General features: G+C 39.4%; 1 long non-coding RNA gene across 2 annotated transcripts in view; it reads right to left on the bottom strand.

Moving 5' to 3' along the window:
* LOC130915820 (uncharacterized) overlaps nucleotides 1–13,136 on the bottom strand; it is a 73,348-nt gene extending 60,212 nt beyond the window's left edge. For both annotated transcript variants that reach the window (XR_009063164.1, XR_009063163.1), the window contains exon 1: nucleotides 12,907–13,136. This is a non-coding gene — a long non-coding RNA (uncharacterized LOC130915820). The remainder of the gene's footprint in view (nucleotides 1–12,906) is intronic.
* Nucleotides 13,137–16,539: the final 3,403 nt, after the last annotated feature.

The following is a 16,539-nucleotide window of genomic DNA, read 5'->3' on the forward strand; positions in this document are numbered from 1 at the left end:
CAAATCTACAATGGAATGGTTCAAAAATAAACGTATCCAGGTGTTAGAATGGCCAAGTCAAAGTCCAGACCTGAATCCCAATCGAGAATCTGTGGAAAGAGCTGAAGACTGCTGTTCACAAACACTCTCCATCCAACCTCACTGAGCTCGAGCTGTTTTGCAAGGAAGAATGGGCAAGAATGTCAGTCTCTCGATGTGCAAAACTGATAGAAACATACCCCAAGCGACTTGCAGCTGTAATTTGAGCAAAAGGTGGCGCTACAAAATATTAACACAAGGGGGCCGAATAATATTGCACGCCCCACTTTTCAGTTTTTTATTTGTTAAAAAAGTTTAAATTATCCAATAAATTTTGTTCCACTTCACGATTGTGTCCCACTTGTTGTTGATTCTTGACAAAAAAATTAAAATTTTATATCTTTATGTTTGAAGCCTGAAATGTGGCGAAAGGTTGCAAGGTTCAAGGGGGCCGAATACTTTTGCAAGGCACTGTACAGAATATACTGTATATACTTTTTTTCCCCCTTTGGACTAAAATGTCATTTCTATCAAATATTCTGGGAAAGCACACGATCGCCTGCAGTTGATCTTTGCTCAAAAAGTGTTATAATTCTAGATTTTTAATGAATGAACCTGAACCTGTGTGCCTCTCCTGTCAGTAAATTGTCTTCAACGACTCAGCACAGCAAAGAAGGGCTTCTTCTTCTTTACATCTTCAAATTGCTGTTTAAAAGTTAGCACTTTTAAGTAGTGTATCATAAACTAATAGCCCTTTGTTGCACATACTGTATGAAAACGGAGTGTTTATAAAGAGCATATAGACTAGAGATGTATACTTTTGTTTAATCTTATAAACCCAGGACAATCTATTGTCTGTCTCCAGATGACCGCTACAAAATAATGTAAATTCCAGGGTTCCTTTCCTACTTGACACTAATATGATGAAAATAGAGTGGATGTTGACGAGTGACTGATAATGTCATTGATATTTTTCAGTACATTACTACAACCTCTAGCAAAAAGTATGGAATCACCAGTCTCGGACGAGCACTCACTCAGACATTTTATTTTGTAGAACAAACTCAGATAAAAAGCTTGAAAAAAAAAAATGAATTAGTTCATCAGTGCAACTCCTTAGCATTCATAAACACTAAAAGAAATGAATAAAAAACATTGTGGTGGTCAGTAAATGTTACTTTTATAGAGCAAGTGCAGGGAAATAAATATAGAGTAACTCCATTCTGAAGAAAAATATATGAAATCACTCCATTTTGAGTAGAAAATACAGAACACCCAGTCAATTTCCTTTCCTCAATTGGGCCCCTGCCTCAGATTAGATCTGCTCGTTAGTCAGCAGTTAAAAATAGTGCTTTTAGCACACCTCTGAGGGCTGCTGGACCAAGTGGATTCACAAGAATCATGCACCCAGAAGGGCAGAATAGGGCTGGTGCACTACATGAAAACAGAAATATGCTAGCACCTATAAAGTAAAACCAGTGGTTCCTCAAGACACAAAATCAATTCGTTACTGAGTGGTTTTCGTATTCCGAATTTTTTGTATGTAGAATGAATAATTTTTCATACTTGATTTGCCTTATCCGTTCCAAGCCATACTAAAACATGACATTAAATTTGCTGTCATGTCCTCTTATTGCCTGTCTTCATTTGTAATGCTTTGTCACCCATAGTGGCGCTTAAGTGTAAATAGTTTGTTAGGCTCCAGCTCATTGTACAGATGTTATTACATAACTACTCAAGCTCATAGCAAACATGGAATGCTAAAAGAAGAACTAATTTCGGCAGCCATTGCTTGCCATTTCATCTCACTGTTTATGGCTTGATAAAGCATCGCTTGTAAGTTATATTATGATTTTGTTTCATATGCATGCGCATTGTGTAGCACATTGTCGTGTGTATATTTCGTGCCAACTGAAGTCTTATTTGCCGCAAATTAAAACGGCTTCTCTCGTTTCCTTAAATGTGGCATCGTCACTGCGCTTGGTCGCAATTGCAACACTGGCATTGAATGCAGCCAATGAGTTAATTCATTAAATAACATTTAGTGCTGCAATGATTAATCGATTAACTCGAGAATTCGATTAGAAAAAAAGATTCAAATTAAATTTTGAATTGAATTGAAATTGAATTGAAATAAAATCATGGCTCCAACAAGAGAGATGTCTCTTGAGACCAAGGAGAGGATTATCAAACTTCTTGAAGAAGGTAACGCTACACGTATGGTTGCCAAAGATGTGGGCTGTTCACAGTCAGAAACAGCAGTCACAAACAGCATGGCAAGGTTGTTCAAGTTAAGCGTACAGGTAGACTGAGGAAGACATCCAAACGTCATGACAACTAAAGGCCATATGTCTTGAAAACAGAAGATGTACAACAAGACAAATGAAGAATAAATGGGAGGAAGCTGGAGTCAAGGTATGGGACAGAACTGTGTAAAATCGCCTAAAGGAAATGGGATTTTCATACAGGAAAGCTAAAAGGAAACCATCATTGACACTTAAACAGAAACCACCAAGACTGCAATGGGCGAAGAGAGGCAATCACGGACTGTAAATGACTGGATTAAGGTTATTTTCAGTGATGAGTCAAGAATCTGCATTGAACAAGTTGATGATGCTGGAACTTTTGTTTGGTGCCGTTCCAGTGAGATTTACAAAGAAGAAAACATCAAAATTCCCTCACTCTTTGATGATATGGGGCTGCATGTCAGGCAAAGGCACTGGGGAGATGGTTGTGGTTAAATCTTCAATAAATGCGTAAATTTCCATTGAAATTTTAGACAGCTTTCTTATCAATTCAATTGAAATGGGGATAATGAAATTATTTTCCAAGATGACAATGCATCATGCCACAGACCTAAAACTGTTAAAGCATCCAGTCAATGTCATGGCCTGCAAATAGCCCAGATCTTAACCCTATTGAAAACCTGTGGTGGAAATTAGAAAAATGGTCCACAGCAAGGCTCCAACCTGCAGAGATGATCTGGCAACTGCAGTCAGAGAGTTAGCAACAAAATTTATGAAGAATACTATTTGTCACTCATCAAGTCCATGCCTCAGAGACTGCAAGCTGTCATAAAAGCCAGAGGTGGTGCAACTAAATACTAGAGATGTGTTTTGATTGTTATTTCTTTCTTTGTTTCTCATGATTCCATATATTTTTCTTCAGAATGGAGTGATTCTACATTTATTTCCCTGCACCTGCTCTATAAAAGTAACATTTACTGACCACCACAATGTTTTTTATTCATTTATTTTAGTCATTATGAATGCCAAAGAGTTGCACTTTTGAACTAATTTATTATTTTTTTCAAGCTTTTTATCAGAGTTTGTTCTACATAATAAAATGTCTGAGTGAGTGCTCGTCCGTGACTGGTGATTCCATACTTTTTGCTAGGGGTTGTATAAATTTAAGCAGAAGGCACACATCGGCGTGGGCTGGAGAAGTCTCAAAACCTCTCCTCGGTCTGGGTTCACCACAGCAGCGGGTTCTGCACAGTGGGAATATGTGGCCTTTGCAAAGGATCACGGACCTGTTTGTGAGAGTTGGAAATAATTTCCCACACTCTTTTAATCTTGATCACACAAAAATGATACAAAATCCTGCTCCAACTTGGTGTACTAGAATTTCAAGTTACAAGTTATGTCCCACATACCAAAGACATGAATTCAGAAATAGAAGGTTTATTCCAGAATTGTAGGACATTTGTTTTTAGCCCTTTTTAGGGACAGCTATTCATGTTGACACTTAAGACCTTTAACCCTTAAGTTGCTATTCATGATCATTAAAAAAAAGCATAAATATTTAAATTGTATTTATTTTGTACATTATTGTATTATCCTATAATTAGACATTTACAAATTAATCCAAAATGGATAAAAACTAAATTCATTAAATTTAAATGAATAGAACCAGAAATAAACCTTAGTTACGGCCGCAAGTAACATTGTAAAGTTGATTTTTCTTTTATTCATAGTATTTACCTCCAGTGTTGTTAACAACAGCATTAGAGTATAACGACGTTAGTTTTTTCACTAGTGAGTAATCTAATTAATTACGTTTCCCATCTTTGAAACGCCGTAACCATTACTCAAGATGTGAAGGGGCGCGTTACTACAATTTGGTTTCATGAAGCACGGGTTGTCTGATTCTGTCACACATCAGCAGCCTGCCTACTGAAGGAAAACAAAGTCGATTTTTCCTTTTTTTAGGTTCTTTAATCCTCTTAACGTACAGGAGATGACATACAATTCAGGAACAAGAGAAAGCATTAATCACCTAAGATATATACATTCATTGAGGAAAAAGGAAAGCTGGTCGACCAGGAGACATCTCTCCCCCAGCACAACGAGTTGCTTCCCAGAGAAAGTCTCCTGAACTTCCACCTTAATCCGTTTATATATGCCGTAACAAACACTGGAAAAAGCCAGACGCCAACCTAGTACCGGCCCACAGCTCGACAAAATAGACTAATATATTTGATCCAAATAATAATATATGTTGTAAAATACTTTAATAGTGTTTTTATTTTTCAATCAGTTAACCCCTTCAGGCTCATATTTTTCTGCTGGGCAAAAAAAAAACAAAAAAAAAACTCTTCACTGATTTTTATTCTACTCAAATACCAGAACAAAATGCGATTTTTTTGGTCGGGGAGGTTTTATGCTTTTATTGGTTATTTTTAACATTAATGTTACATTGTTTTTTATGAGAAATGATCACTTACGTTTGCCTTTCTGAAGTTGTATTTTGTCTCAGCAATTTTCAAAGAGCCAAAAATTAGCAAAGAGGGCGTGCTAAACCTCATGATTTGATTTCGATGGGTAAAGTTTCGTCCAATCATCTCCCACAAGTGGCAATAGCATCTAAATTCAGTGTATTTTTTTATTTAGAGACGCTAATGTGTCATGTCCTTCAGCAGAATGCTTAGGTCTGAAGGGGTTAATATAACCATCTTTGATGTGAAAGATCTTACAGAATGTGTAATGTAATAATATGTAGAAGATAAAAAGTAACGTCAGTTACTTTGCTGAGTAACTAATTACTCTAACAATGAGGTAACCGAGTTACTCAGTCACTTTTTGGGAGAAGCAATTCGTAACCGTAACTAATTAATATTTTAAAGTAAGATTAACAACACCGTTTAACCCATTGCAAAGCATTAAGCAAGTAAAGAATTAATATGTCCAATTCATTTAAACTGGGAAGACTGTCAGTGAATACCAGAGGTGGCTAGAGTAGCCAAAACTTTTACTCAAGTAAGAGTAGCGTTACTTCAAAATAATATTACTTACTCGAGTAAAAGTAAAAAATGTACTCACGTACAAGTAAAAAAGTATTTGGTGAAAAGAATACTCAAATAATGAGTAACATTGTGAGTAACTGCTTACATTTTTGTTTTTAAACAATGGTATTTTTTTTTTATGAGCACAAAGTTATATATATATTAATTGTTGTTAAAATGAAACTGCACAATAACCCATTACATAACCACATTAAGCCAAAAAATATGATTACAAAAAAAAAAAACATTACATAAATGAGGCATTATTCGTCCAAGGACCATGAATGCCCTCTGGTGGAAAAATGGATCCTAGATTGAATGGTGAATACTGTATTTCCTTCATAATTACAATCAAGAAATTAAAAGGATCATATCTATGGTTTTCTGTCGTCAGTCGGTGCCAACTAAAAACTGGGAGAGAGTTTAAAATCCTCGCTTTCGAGTCATGTTGAAAACAGCGCTCCATGTCAAATACTGTACTTCATTTTTTACGGTGCTTTAAAGACACCACATGATTGAACAGGCTGTGGTATTGGATATGGATTGGTATTATGGAGTCATGTAATTATATTGTTAATTAAGTATGGCTTAGTAAAACTACTCATACAATTTTTCACAAAAAGTTACTCAAGTAAATGTAACGGCGTACATGTAACAACGTTACGACCCACCACTGGCGATTACTCATGTTTCCCTGGCACTAATGTCGCTAGATGTCCAACAGGTAGCTTCCAAAATTTTGCACTAGAATAGTGTCTATGTTATTTCATTGGCTCCCACTGACGGCACAAGACATCTGATCCATTTTGGATGAACAAACACCCCTTCCAGGCAAAAAGGGTTGGCTCTCTATCGGCGTCAATGGCAGCAAATGAGTTAAACAGGTGCCTTGTAAGGGTTAGAAAAAATAAATCGAAATTCGTGCATGAAAGGGTTAGAATTCTCAGTTTACAGTAGCTTTATTCATTCAATCAAGGCTAATTATTAAATCAAAATATGAAGAAAAAAAAAAAGGAAGACAAAATTGCATTTTAGCGGGTACTCCAAACTTACAGCATTTGGTACTTTAAAAACTATTTTCAAACATTCTTTTCATTTAATTGATTTGGTCTTAGGACAATTAAATTTACTCAGAAATGGCATGCTTTAATATTTGTATGTAAATTATTTTATAATTTGAAGGTGGGATGTAAAATGTCCTCCAATTCTGGAATTGCAATTAGGTAAAGGTGCTATGAAATGGTGACCATATCAAAAAATGAAAATGACGACACCAATTTATCAATTTTACACATAGAAAATGAATTTGGCACTCAAATCTGGCTGTCTTTTACCATTTTATAGTTATTCCACCCAAAAAAATGCATCAGGTAATCCCACCTTTTTTCAGCAATTCTGGTTGTGACATCACAACCAGAATTGTTGATGATGTCTACCTTTCTTGTGGTGCGCTAGCTAGCACATGTTGACAGAATGACAATATGGTCACACGGCAAGAAGACAATAGCAAGCCTATGTATAGCATGCTAGCAGAATTAAAAAATCTGCAGCTCATTCTGGGATTGACATCATTTTTTAGTGGGTGGGGCCAATGCATATGAGAAAGGAAGACTAGTTGATATCTAATTTCCTTATTAGGCCTTTTCTGGATGGATTTGTGTCTATAATCATGTCTGCTCTCATTTTAAAGTCACTTGCGGTAGTATTTCATAGCACCTTTAACATTTTGGCCTTATACATAGCACGCTGCAAGAAGCTCTGCCTCTGAGTAGTAAAAATGACAAACCGTCCAGTTTGTACAACATTTATGCAGTTTTATTTCTAGGCCCAGGTGTTCTGTGCAATCAAGGGAAATGGTTTTAACACTGCGGCCTGTCTTATTAGTCAACATCACCCTTAGCTCACATCTTAATTTGTCGTTTCCTGCTTTCATCTGATCACGCCAGTTTAGCACTCTTTGAATAAGTATGGAAACATTTATCTCAATGTAAATATTTATACAATACCACCTTAGAGTATGAAAATCTGGTCTTCACACTGACCAAATCAGATCTTACAAATGTGTAATGCTGCCTTATCTAAAGTTATCCTGTAATTAAAACCACAAGCTGCTGAACTACATATCAGATTTAAGCAGGAAACTTGTTGACGTGTTTGATGCAAAACGAGTGCCTCTTTATTTTCTTATATAATTTATTTTCCGTCTATATTGTTGTTGTCTTCAGATGAGTATTTGTACAGCTTGAGAATCCATGTCAATAAAATAAGTGGGAGGATGAATTCATGAATTAATGGTCCGCAAACCTCAGGTTTTAAGCTCAAGATAGAATTTTGAAAATAGAACAATTACAGCATCTGGGTAAAAAGAAATTCATTCCCATTCCATAAAGTCCAGCTGGAGTGAAGATTGTTTTGTCAACCAACAAAGTCTCAATTCATCTCTTCAATTACGTAAGCATCTTAGTGATCGAGTCTCCTTAATAAACAATATGCATAGAGACGGTATATTTGTATAGAAGTAATTCTATACCAAAAGTTTGACCAAAATATGGGAGAAATATTGCATGATATTGATGTTGAATTACGCACAGACTTGTGCTGATGATGGCTATTCTTGTCAATAAAATACATTCACAACAGCAGATATGAGATCTTCATTTGTGTATCACGTACACTGACCGGTCACAACAGAGCTATTTGCATATGCTAATAACCAGGGGTGAAAGTGGGCCAGAACGGTCAGGAACGCAGTTCCGGTATAAGATTCAGGGCAGGAACGCAGTTCCGGTATAAGATTCAGGGCCGGAATGCTATTCCGGTACACGGTGCTTTGATTCCAAAAATATGACGGCAACTGTCAAAACATTATGTAAAAAAAAAAAAATTTAAATGCTGAGCTGCCACACATGCATTTCATCTCCAAGAAGAAAACAATCTACCAACATCAGATTTACATGCACAAGTGTTAATAACAAGCATAATAAAGTGCTTGTGTAGCGTAATCCGTTTCCACCTATATTTATTATTTATTTTATTCCACGGACTGCATGGAGGTTTCCCAAGCTGCTGCAGTTATCCGAGTCTGACGATGATGAGTCAAGTCAATGCACACAGCAAAGCAAAACGCCTGGTCTCATTTATCCGTTCAATTGGCTGACATACTGACATGTGATCAGCAGAGATAGTTAGCTAGCTAGTGCATGTTTTCTGGAACAGCAACAACAACAACAAAAGTTTTTTGAATCGATGCGACAAAAAAAGGACAATGCAACAGAAAATGGATCAAATCTTTAAGACCAAGGAAAGAGTTGAGGAGGCTTATTTATCATATTTAGTTTTATTTGCTCTGATGGGGAGGTTCAGAACATCTTAGCTGTCAATGTGCACTTTGGACTTATAATGTATTTGTTCATTTATGTTAGGCTACTTATTCATTTCCTTATAATTTAAAAAAGTCAATGTTTGCGCGATCTTCAAAATATATTCAATTTCACTCTGCATAATATAAGTCAATTGTACTTTTCTGAATGTATGTTACTAATATCTTTATTATTAAAAAAAAAAAAGAAAGCAAAAGTAAAAGTTGACATTAACTTCAATTTTATTATACATCATGTGTTCTTAAGTAGTTAAAATTTAGATTTGGCATTTAGTATGTGAGGAAATGAAGGAAAATAAAAATTAGGAGATGGAGGTTGGGGTTATTGCTGGTTTTGTTAACTTTTATTTTGCAAATCATTGAAAAAATACAATTTTGAATGAAAATCTGTTTTTCTATGTGTTATAAAAATAACCGTGCCAAAACAGTTTTCTTGGCATTTCAGTAGTTTAGGAGGTTTGCCCCCCCCCCAAAAAATAAAATAAAAAAATAAATAAAATTTCTGGCTCCGTGGCAACCGTCTCGTCGGGGAGTTCCTGTAAGAAATTCTAGCCACTTTCACCCCTGCTAATAACATCTAATAAGGGGGTTTAAACCCATTATTGTCATGGGCCCGATCAGTATGATTTGCCCTGTAAAAACCTGTGAAATGCCTCTCAATACAATGGACAACAATAAAAATAATAACTTTTTATTGTGTACCTTTCAAAAAATATAACAACAGTGTAATCAGTCGTGCAAATACAGTATCGGACATCTTAGCCACATCAAGTTTAGTTACATCTATAGCTCTATCATATCCTTCAGTCCAATAGCTTAAAAAAACACTCACAATTGAATGACAGTTGAGAGAATATAACCTTTCAGTCTCCATGTTCTAAAACAGTGTGTCCAAACTGCAGCCCGGGGCAAATATCAATGAATAAGGCCTGCACAAGAAGCTTAAATTTACTCAACATTTGGTTGCACTTCTCAGCTTTAACACTAGATGGAACTAATCACTTAGGGCACTTTCACATTAAACCAAGAGGGCCGGGGTCCGGTTGAGGTACCTCGAAACAACACTTACAAATGACTTATTGGAAAGGTTCAATATTAAGACTGCGCCAACCAAACTTTCTGAGTAGCATCACATTAATTCATTAATTGGACACATTTAGAAGAGAAAATACCTCCCTCTGCTCTGCACGTACTGTAGCATAAGCGCACCCTGGTCCGCTTGCATTCAAAAGGGAAGCAAGGTGTGCTTAAAGTGGACCAAGACCCGCAATTTTTGGGCGGACCATAGTTCATTTGTTTGTTCCGAAGTAGAGTTCGGATGCGCGTTCACATTTACAAAACAAAGCGGACTATCTGAGAAATAGAACTTGGACCAAACTGTGCTAGTTTGAAAGCTCCCTTAAACAGTGCCTCTCCATTAGCGCAGGAGTCAATTGTGTAAAATTTCAGTATTACGTTTTACTTAAACATACAGTGAAGAATATTTAAGTATTTGAACAGCCTGCTATTTTGCAACTTCACCAACTAAGAAATCACGGAAAAGACTGAAATTGTAAGATATCACCTCGTGGGGTCCCAATGATCCCAAGAAAGGTGAGGAATCAGCCAAGAATTACTCGACAGGAGTTGGTCAATGACCTGAAAAGAGCTGGCACCACCGTTTCCAAGGTTGCTGTTGGTAATACACTAAGACGTCATGGTTTGAAATTATGCATGGCACAGAAGGTTCCCCTGATTAAACCAGCACACGTCAAGGCCCGTCTTAAGTTTGCCTATGACTATTTGGATAATGCAGAGGAGTCATGGGAGCATGTTTTGTGGTCAGATTAGAGTAAAATAGGACTTCTTGGTCATAATTCCACTAACCACGTTTGGAGGAAGAAGAATGAGGAGTGATATCTCAAGAACACCTTCCCTACTGTGAAGTATAGGGGTTGTAGCATCATGCGTTGGGGGAGTCTTCTGCGCATGGGACAGGACAAGTGCACTGTATTGAAGAGAGGATGACTGGGGCACTGTGTTGTGAGATTTTGTGGAACAACCTCCTTCCTTCAGTCAGAGAATTGAAGATGGGTCATGCCTGGGTCTTCCAACATGACAATTACCCGAAGTACACAGCCAGAAAAATCAAGGAGTGGCTCCGTAAGAAGCATAACAAGGTTCTAGCATGGCCTAGCCCAGGGGTCCCCAACCTTTTTTGTACCACGGACCGGTGTTATTTATTTATTTATTTCACGGACCGGTGTTCTGACAAATTTTGCAACCCATCAAAAATTGCAACGATGCAGTTCTGCGCATGCGCGTAACGTTAAACATGGCCGCAAATGCAGAGAATCCAAAGTAAACACTACAAACTTTCTTTAAAGAAAGGAATATTAATTTACAATTGATCATGGAAGGACATGTAGAAAAGTTCTTCTCGGATACATCCTGCCATGTTGGCTGCTCACAACAACTGCACACCGCTCTCTCACCATTAACGACTTCACCTTGTCGTTAAGCATTAATTAAGAAGCCCGCTTCAAAAAGATATGCTGGAAATTGTAGCAAGGTTTTCAATGCTCTCGTAGCGATGTCAGGATATTCCAGAATTACTTTAATCCAGAACCTCAGTAGAGTTGTTGTCTCAAATGTACGTTTAACCCTCATGCTACATTGTCTACATTTTTTTGTAAATTTTGGAATTTCTCATCTTTAAATCAAAGACAAAGCATATAAAAAAAAAACACCAGAGAGCTGCCATTTCCAGGGGGTGTCTAAAATGTCCTGAATTTCAAAATGCCACCTGCTGAGCTAAGTGATCCTCGATTTTAAAGACATGTAGGCTCTAATAAATCACAATTGTTCTCTTGTATTAAAATATGTCGTTAGAAACACATAAAATGTTAAATCAATGGAAATATTTTATAATATTTAGTGCATATTTTGACCGATAGTTGGCGCCATGTTCTGCGGGCGCGGAGTGATGACGTAGATTATATTTTTCCAATCGTGTAGCGTGTGTACAACAACTGTGTATTACTGGCTTAACTCGCGAAGTAAAATGCCACGATGTGCTGCTTATGGATGCAATTTCGAGTCAAATGGAAACAAGGAGAGTGATGCGAGTCTCCACAAATTTCCTGTTGTCAAGAAGAGGAGAAAGGTTTGGGAAAATGCCTGTAGACAAGCAAATCTTCCCAAACAACCAAGGCTTTGTTGTCGCCATTTTTCTCCTACCGCGTTTGAGGATTTTAGTAGATGACAACTAATGAAAGATCTCACCGGAGCGGCTAGATATAAGCGCAGACTAAAACCAAATGCTGTTGCAACTATTTTCCCGCACAAGAAGCCTCAGCCTGCTCGGATATCGAGTGAAATGCGCGCAATGAAGCGAGACGGACGAGACACTCTGGCCGCCCTCTTAAGCACCCAAGCCGCTCCTGTTGCTACAGCGGGAGGCGAACCTTCGGGCGTACCGCTAGTCACAGAGGAAGCTAATAATTCACCTCTACTGTCAGTTCATCAGGCAGTGTGTGTTCAGTATTCAGCTAATATGAGTGATGCTGCCACTCAAACTGATCAAAGCACGTCCAATGCAATTCATTCAATGCAACACAAATGTCCCAACCCCATTGATAAAGCAATAAATTCTCATCGCCGGAATGGCATACATGTGAAGTCAAAATCCATTTTAGGGGACTCCCTCTGAAAGCTCATCGCGAGAATGGCAAGAGTGCCAAACAGTAATCAGAGAAAAGGGTGGCTACTTTGAAGATACTAGAATATCACACGTTTTTAGTTATTTCACCTTTTTTCTAAGTACACAATACACACGTGTGCATTTGTAGCAAGTTATAACAGAATTCACCGGCGGAAATTATGTTGGCACGTTGTGTGGTTGGGGGGGGGGGGGGGGGTACTTTGTGAAGGGAACAGCTGGAAATAACTGTTACCTTCCGCGGGTCGCATGCCAGACAGACATTGCTATTTCTTGCAGCCTAAATGTCAATAAAACAACGCGGATTAGCTCCGTGGTTTGATACTCCGCATCCTTCCCTAGCTCGCCACACATTCATAGTTTTATTGCCTTCAGTGAGAGTTTATAATGTCAATGGTCAAGAAAATAAAAAGGCACGAATGCCAATGTGTTTTGGCCTGTACTGTATGTAAAGCATACGACAGCTCTGGATGCTAACAATCTACACAATTATATTGGAATGAGTTTGATGACGCAATAACTCACCTTGAAGATCTGCTGACAAAAACCTGAGTTCTCGACAACATACGCTCTCTCGCTCCGTTGTCATCGAGATGCTCTTGCCGCAAGTACACCAGAAGTTTAGCCCAACTCTTGCCTCATCAGGTATTTCTTGCTCTGCATTTCGCCTTTGCTGCTCGTCTTCTGAACGACCGACAGTGCTGTCCTGCTCTTCACTTTTCCGCTCTGGTTCAAATTGGAAGGGACGAACTGACGAGATGTTGCTAATGAATGACACGCTGAAGTCCGGCAGCGGGATTTGTGACGTCACGGCACTGCGACGTCAACAACCATGGCGAACAATCAGTTAAAATAATTTTACAAATTTTATTAAAACGAAAACATTAAGAGGGATTTAATGTCAAATTATTATAACTCATACTAAGATGTATCTTTTAAGAATTACTTGTCTTAAAACTAGAGGATCACTTTAAGGCATTGCAGCAATGAGATTTTACTTTTGATACTGGAACATAGCATTTTTACATTTTTTGTAGCATCGACACCCATTATAATTCCAATTTTTGAATGCATTGTAAACCTAATGTGCAAAAATGCATTTCCCGCAATTACCACATCAATTGCTTTATTTACACTTGTTCAGACGTATGCATGCCAATTTTTTGGGTTGGGAGCATTTACACCCCTTCACCGTTAGGTAACGCCAGAGGCTCGCAAATGATTTTGCCTTTTTGCAGCCGGCTGCAAAATTTTGCATCTTTGTTCAACAATTCCGGTCGGGATTTTAGTAGGGCTTGGTGGGGACCTCCAGAAATGACTGGCCGAGTTCTTTTTCAAAAAATAAACTGTTAGTTTGAATTTTGTACGTCTACGCAATACGCATGCGTGTGAGCGTCTAGTTCAAACGGATATTCTGCATAGAGATTGGCTCAGATTTCAAATTCAAAGGTTACGTTTTGAGTTACGTTTTTGAATCTCAACTATGATTGGTCCGCCTCGTGTTTGAATTTATTAGCCCGCGATTGGTCATGCTCCGATTGGTAGAAAGAGGAGGCGCTCCTCTTCTTACACAGCGTCATCCTAGCGAGCGTCAGGATGACAGGAGTCATAATGGGTCGGATCCATCGGGCAGCGCCGATCATACTTATGGAACTCGGAAAACAAAAAAGTGATATGCCATCCAACCAACGAAGTGGCTGGACATTACGTCCCTGCGCGAATCCCCACGCCTGGCCCCACGTTGTATGCAGTATGATGCCAGATGAGCAGTCGGGAGACGGCGTTTGCGTTGTTTGTGAACCTGTGGCCTATACTACGAACCGAGTTCAACCTCCCCAGAAGTAATCCAGTTTACCAGCGGGTAACCGGAGTTGACAAAACCTGGTTGTCTAGTTTGTGATCAATCGGTGCTACGACGCTGATTATGAGGTTGATTAGTCGAACCTGTGTCAACCCAGTCAGAGTTACTGCGCGTTCACATAAAAGGGGGCGGAGAGCAGAGTCAAACACTACTTGTGACGATGGCACGGGCACCTTACTTCACAGAGGAGGAATGCGCGATGATTAAAATCCACCCTCACCGCGAAATCCAACACCGATTTGGCGAGTTGAGCGCGACGGGTCTGTTGACAGCGAATTTACAGATCGTGTGATTTGTGAATGCGTCAATATGCCAGTTTACTTATGTCCATGAAAAGAAATAAAGCCTGCTGTCAGGACAATAAAAGAAGATTTGGTACGTTAACAGTAAGAAATAATTTATCGCGCATCACCACATGAAGCAGGATGATTGTATGTTTAGTCTCCTTGACTGTATGAATACGTATGTTCTTTTTTTTAGTTTGGGCCTAAAAAATCCAGCTCGACCCGACCCGAGTCCGATCAATCAACTTGATTTGCAGGCCCAAGCCCAACCCCCCCCTCCCAAAATTTTATGTTATATTTGTGAGGACTCAGGAGAAGAAGAAAATGCGGGGATGCCATGCGTTGTTGCGTAAATTAAAGCCCGTCTTTTGTAACGAATTTTCGCTGACAAACAAGACTGTAAGATGCATATTCAATAAACATTTATATCTTTTATATTTGTGCGTCTGTCCTATCAGTGGATTTGACAATTTAATCTCTTCGAGTTGGCAGAAAAAAACGCAAGTTTTCTCAATGTTTAAATAGTCTACATATTTCTATGATTATTATAAATATTTACACAACGAAATAACGCTGGAAAGTCCGTTAAATATATTTCTTGTATGAGAGCAAAGCTCCGCATTCGTTTACATTCAGCGATTTCAACAATCAATTTGAAGCGTTTCCATACCCCACTCCGAATCGCACGGCATACAGTGTTCTTACGCAGATATTCAGCATCACCGATGGACTCATGGAATACATATATTGTTCCTGGCAAAAGAGCGCACGGACAGGCACACAAGCTGCGCGGTTGTGAGGGCCTGACTCGGCGGGTTACATTAGTGACGTCCGCCTCGATCAGTTGGCACAGGTAAAGAATTTCCTCACTTGAAAATATGTCTTTCATGGAGAACATCTTCCGGGTACGCCAGCGAATTTTGGCGGTCCCGAAATACCCGTGCCCTCCGGAGAGAGCCCCTCACAATCCGTGCGCCAATGTCGTATGGGTCGTCCAAGTACGCTGTCATTGTCAGGAGGACACGTCCGCGGAGGGATGCTGTTTAAATAGAGCGTGGTTAATTGGAATCCTGATGTTAAGCAAGATCTAACTCTGACACGACCAGGTGTGGCGTGTGTTGCCATGGCAACACTTCTCGGTTCCAACATATCCACCTTTCGTAGTCTCGCATAGCCGCGAACTTACGTCGCACGTGATAAAGTTACTCTCGAAGTTACCCTGCTAAGCCAGAAAACCGGCTTCGTAGTATAGGCCACTGGAGATCGTCGCGAAAATAGTCGCATTGACCAACATCCAAGGGCTCCGATCGCTCAAGAACTGGTCTCCCCTCACGCCTCAAGACCTGCGCGCGTATATCCGGCTGCTTATCCTGGCTGGAATGTACCGCTCCAGGCATGAAGCGACGAGCAGCTTGTGGGGCGTCAAGACCGGGCGTTCGACGTTCCCCGACGCCATGGCTCATCGGGGGTTCATGGAAATCAACCGAATGCTCCAGTTCGATGATAAGCTGCTTAGACCACTGCGGTACCATGCAAGCAAACTGTCGCCGATTTAAGATTTGTGGATCAGCTGGATTTTCCGGCTGCAGGAAATGTATAACGTGGGACGTGACGCGTGCGTGGACGAACAGCTAATTGCCTTTAGAGGACGCTGCAGCTTCAAACAATCTATGCCGTCAAAGCCCGCAAAGTATGGCATTAAAGGCCGAGTTATACTTCCGCGTCAGACCTACGCCGTCAAGGAAGAATCGAGTTACGACCCTACGCCGTAGCCTGACGCGCACCTCTCGATTTTTCTAACCTTCGCGTCGCGTAGACGCGTAGACGTAGCGAAAACGGACTGTGATTGGTCCGCTCAGACTGTTGTTTCCGGGCGAAAACACCGCCATTGTAGAATAGAATCAAACATTATTTTCTACACGCAAAAATGCACCAAGCCGACGGGAGTATCATCGAAGAGCAAGTCTCGTCAAGAAATTATTATTGTGACTGCCAAATGGCAAGGTCGGCGAT

Source organism: Corythoichthys intestinalis, chromosome 5 (genome assembly GCF_030265065.1).
Source record: "Corythoichthys intestinalis isolate RoL2023-P3 chromosome 5, ASM3026506v1, whole genome shotgun sequence".
Taxonomy (NCBI): domain Eukaryota; kingdom Metazoa; phylum Chordata; class Actinopteri; order Syngnathiformes; family Syngnathidae; genus Corythoichthys; species Corythoichthys intestinalis.